Source organism: Pinus tabuliformis, chromosome 8 (assembly GCF_031772625.1).
Source record: "Pinus tabuliformis cultivar Carrire ecotype Pingquan chromosome 8, CPIR1, whole genome shotgun sequence".
In the NCBI taxonomy this organism is placed as follows: Eukaryota; Viridiplantae; Streptophyta; class Pinopsida; order Pinales; family Pinaceae; genus Pinus; species Pinus tabuliformis.
The window spans coordinates 94319407-94325078 of NC_142294.1; the positions used below are offsets into that span (position 1 = coordinate 94319407).

General features: G+C 36.5%; 1 pseudogene; it reads right to left on the minus strand.

Moving 5' to 3' along the window:
• Positions 1-3984: 3984 nt before the first annotated feature.
• Positions 3985-4569, minus strand: LOC149234301 (G-type lectin S-receptor-like serine/threonine-protein kinase At5g24080 pseudogene; annotated as a pseudogene).
• Positions 4570-5672: the final 1103 nt, after the last annotated feature.

The window sequence follows — 5672 nt, forward strand, 5'->3', positions numbered from 1 at the left end:
GTCTTCTTCCTCCTTTATGACAATATCAACCAATTGTCCTTCTTTACATGTTTCCCCTGCATACATACACAAATTGTCAGATTTAAATCTACGTGACTCTTTGGCCTCACTTGAAGATTCAGTCTTCAAGTCTTCATCTTCAATCTCTCCTAGAATTTCTCCCTGTTTTGGTTCACAAATGGACTCTTCCATTTCCATTTCCAACTCAACTTCTCTGAGTTCCTCTGGTTCCTCTTGAGCACTCAATATCTCCTCAATCTTTCTCAACTCTTCTGCTATCTCTAAATTCACTTGCTAATTTCTCTTCTCTTGTAGCCTTTTCCACTTTACTCTCCTTCTCATGGTCAAACCATGCTTCTGGTCTTCATCACTTCTCTGTAGCATCTCCATCAATATTCCAATCTAGAAATCTATCTCAGCTCTCTCTCTGTCAAAATCTTCTTGACTAATCTTCATGCCATTTGCCTTGGCACCTTTCCTTCTGTTGTGGCTTCTTTCTGAACCTCTGCTATGACTATCAGCAGTCATCTTCTTCCCCTCTCTCTTCATGAGCTCCTCACTTCTCTGCAACAAGCCTCTGCAACAGCAAGTCCTCTTTACTCCGATCTTACCTCACTAAGCTCTCCTCACTCAGTCTTTTAGTAAACACGGGTCCTCTGTCTGGAACCTCCTCTTGAGCATCACCTTTGCTCCTTCTAGGCTTCTGCAATCTCTCACTCTCTCTTGAGAAAACTTCAGCTGTCCTCTCTATCCAATCTCTTGTTGGATTCTTCAGGTGCACTGCCACTTCAGAGTGATTTCCTTGCTCTGCTTTTAAGAACACATCTGGTTCTTCTCCCATAGCTTCTCTTGTTTTATATTACTGTAGTCTTCACACTTTCTTATGTTGTCACCTGCATATCAATGTATAAACATACATTCTTCAATCAAAACAGAACATATCACCTCACCTTTGAGATCTCAGCATGATCTTGTTTCACCATTTTCTACACTTTGAATGGATTGTCATCTGTCATTTGCATCTGCAAATTCTGCTATACATCACCTCTATGTGCTTTCTTTCTGTCAGATTAGGATCTGATCCTTCCTTGCCTGCATATACATCTTAAAACACATAACTCTATTTTCAATTCCTTCACAATGAATTTCTCTGTTCTGTTTTCTCCCAATTGGTTTTTACTTACAATGCTGCTCTGCTATCAGTTGTTTCAATCACAATTATGCTCTGATACCAAAACGACGCAGGGTTACCCCTACTTTACCCACAGTATGCATAAAAATGCATAAACACAACTATCCTGAGCAATTAACTCACAAAGGAGTCAAATATTCCACCATACAATGGTTAAGGCCCTTCATAAATAATTCCTTTCTCTCGGAACCCAATCACCCCGCCAAACCTCCTATCAGAACTATCTCAATTCCTCACAATATTCATTGTCCCTCTTAATGAAGCTTTCCACAAATCTTCCTTATCAGGACTTGAAAACCCATTTAGAACCTTTATATAACCCATTGGTCGCTTATACATAACCTTCCCTCTTTAAACTAGGTTAGTATATGTTTAACACATAAAAAAAACTTATCGCACTATTTTCCTTTTAAAACATTTTACATAGGAAACTACACAAACATACCTCTTTCCATTTTTGTATGACTTCCACACAGATTTCGAGATTTCCTATGTCGCAATCGCAATCAGGTTCTTTATGGTCCTATATGCATATATGCCTCACCACCTTCCAATATGTGATTTCCCTTTGGTATTGGGCCACATAATTTTAATGCCAATATCATGGAATAACGGGAAAACTGACTCTGAACATATCTATTGGATCTCAAATCTCATACATTCGCCGCTATAAGTCCATCAGGTCCGCATACTATTCCTTTGATTTCTGCTTCCTCGACCTCCGACTACCAATACCTCCAATCGTCGATTATCACATATTAGCGATATTGCCAAATCCCTTAATGCTATTAGCGATTTGATCTGGGCCATCGATCTAGACTTTCGATACGACGGTCCAGGATCTATCACGATATTGCAATCGCTCTCCTCTAAGTCGGCCCTTTCCACTCTGATATGCCGATCTGACCAATCGCCCGGACCCGATAAGGGTATAAGCCAACCTTTATAAAGTTTCAAGTCCGGTTTCCAATCCTGACTCCGTTTTGCACCGATTTTTAGTGTAACTTGGTTTTTTTTTGCTTGCAGCCAAAATTACACAAATAACTCCACCAATGCGATATTCCACTTGCTTCTCAGCGACATCATTGGGACCGTTGATCTATAAGAGATCTAATGGTTCCTGTGCCTCACTCTTAGTTCCTCCGCTCGTTCCTTTTACTTAGAAATTGCTAAGTCTTCAGTGTTTCTCTGTGATCTTGGTTTCTTCAAAGGTTTCTAGACCTTCGCTATTTCACTGCGCGTTATCTCTTCTGAACTTAAACTTTGCACTCTCCTTTGGTCTCTGTTTTTGTAGACCTCTAATGGATTCAATGATCCATCGTGATCCTCTGTATCATTTCCTCCCTCTGCGTGTTCTTCTGAACTCTGCCTGCAACCAAAGTTATAGAACCTACGAGTTCATGCATAATCCAACACTCGAAACATGCATTCCACTCAGAATTGAGATGAATAAATTAATAATCTAAACAATTGATTACATAACCGAGCCTCTATGTCTCGCACAGGCCTGATTTTCTACTATCAGTGGCCTCTATTTACATTCTGCCCATAGGCTCAAAAACCACCTCTACTATCTATCTAGCCTCTCTTAAATATCTAACCCCTGTCTTTGCATTTTAGGCTTACATTTATACCCAGGGATTCTAAAACCAATTCTAGTTTAGATCGATGAATTTCTTAACAAAATTCCTAAATCTCTTCCTCATTCCTAAAACTCCTCTCTAGTCCCTAAATTCATGAACTGACTCCTAATCTAAGATTTACAATCAATTCTTAAATCCCTCAATCTCTCAACTATCCTAAATCTCTCATGTTCTCCTATATTCGAGAACATTTACAATTATGCTTCACAATATTTAATTAATTCCCTATTTTAGCTTCTCTCATTAAAATCACTCAAAACATTAATAATTACATTTAATTCACTCTTAGGAACCCAACTTCCTTGAAAACACAATACCCCTATGTCTACTAAAATACAATGAGTTTTCTTGGCCTAAATACTCCTGCAGGAGTAAGAAAATAAACAAAAAAAAATCAGTATTTTATAATGTTTTAAAAAATAATTATCAAACCAACCCCATCAAAAGGAAGAAAAATAACAATAATTGTAATGAAAAATATAATAAAATAAAACAAATATTCACCTATTTAAAAAAAAAAAAAAGTAATCCCATATTTAATTCCGTATTATTATTTTTAAAATTGATAACATAAAATGTATAATAATATTAACAAGGTAAAGAAAACAAGATATTTTAAAATAAATAATAAACTATACTCATGTAGGCTAGTAGGAAAAACAATATGGAAATGGGATTTAAAAAAACCTAGTTATCACATAAACATATACTTGCCAAATAGAATTTTTATATATCTTTTGAAAATCCAATTCATAAATCTCTCCCAATATATGATTAATTATTTTGAAAATTTTCATTTTTTTTTACAAATCTCTTTCTCTCCCACATATAATATCATTAATTATTTTGAAAATTTTCAAGTTGACAAAGCAATTCATTTTTTTACATATCTCTTTCTAATATAATGTCGTTAAATCATTAAAAAGAAAAGGCGGCCAATCTTCCATAATATTTTCTTGAATTTTATTTTATATATATATATAGAAAGAAATCACTTCCAAATACGATGTATTAAATCTCATGGAAAACATGGAAAAGTTCTATTTCTGCAATTTCCATTTCTCCTCCTCTCAATCTCATGCCCAACTCACCACTCTCAATCAGCTTGAAAGCCCACTCAGGGAAGTATAATTGACTAGATCAGCTTACCTAGATATCAATATTCTCTCTGCCCCCAATAATCTCTAGTAAGAGCATTCCGAAACTATAGACATCTAATTTATCTGTAACAAGATCCGTATCTCCCAACCACACGTCTAGGGCAAAGTATCCCGATGTCCCTCTCACCATCGTCATGGAAATATGGTTGACTTCCTTCCCACAAATTTTTGCGAGATCAAAATCAACAACTCTTGGGGTGAAGTCAGTGACTAGCAATATATTGTGAGGTTTGATGTCGAAGTGTATGATGTGATTCTGGCAATCTTGGGATAAATATGTAATTCCATGAACCACACCCAAAGCAATTGAATACCATTGCTCCCACCCTAAAATTTTCCCATTCTCTTTTCTGGCAAATGTAAACTTGTCGAGAGATCCATTAACCATGTATTCATATACCAGTGCACTTGTGGGGCTTTCGAAGCAATATCCCAATAGACGAACCAAACTGAAGTGATGGATCTGTCCAATTGTTGCCACTTCATTCATGAATTTGGATTGGTTGTGCCTATTCCTATCAAGAAGCTTGACAACCACTAAAATTTCGTTCACAAACTTTCCTTTATACACCATGCCATAACCTCCTTCGCCCAACTTTTCCGCAAATTTGTTTGTGATCTTCTTTAGTTGAAAAAGTGAATATTTGGTTGGTATTTTTGAAAGCTTAGACAAAGGATTCTTCATCAAGAAAACAATTGTTATATGGACTTATCCATCTTGTGGACAAGAGTGATCTCCCTAGACTCCTAAGAAATCTAGTAACAAACAACCAGGAACTACTACCTTTCTCTAAACTATGATTGACTGAAACAAATACTATGATAGAGGCCAGTTACCGTTTAAAAGAAATGATTGATGAAGTTACCTTTAGAGCTTTTGATCATCCTCTCTTCCTTGATGCCTTAGAGATCTTCCCATCTCTTCTCACAACTTCTCCATGTTGTCCTAACGAAGATCTGCATAGAAAGAAACATACATGAGATCAAAGCATCTAGTATCTAACATAAGAGGTAAATGAACTAATTAATCCAATCATGTATCATAAATTGGTCAATATGCAATCATAATCTATGTAGGCAATCAAGGAATCCTACAAATTTTATCAACAAAGATGTATTTAAGAAATAACATTTGTCTTTCTATTAATAAAATGGAGAATAATCTTACAACTATGAAGCCTTGATGTTGCAAGTCCCTTCCCACAATCTCCAACCCTTTCCTTGAATGAATAACTTTCCAACCTTATTCATGCAGCATAAGCCTACTTCCAATAGTCCTCCTCATTCCTCAAGCCTGGGTTATATTTATAGGCTAAGAGTGGAAAGTTTGGGATCCATTTTCCAAGGGATGAGATCCACTAATGGTGTAATAGGAGTTGGGAGTAGCTCCATGATGGGAAGGATCAGGGTTGAATAGGAAACCATTCAGAGCCTGTCAGTCTCAATAGATATGACTAACAATGCTTCTAGACTTTACTTTTTATTTTACATGTGTTAAGCCATGTGCACAGGTCACAGTGTAAGACAGTGTGTTAGTGTTAGTATCTTCACACTTCCATCAGTGATCAAATTGCTCTTTTGCACACATATTAGGTGTCTCATCCGATCAGCTACATTCCATTAGGTCATGGCTCATCTGATGGTAGTGGTTTCATGTTAATTTTCCTCATGACATTC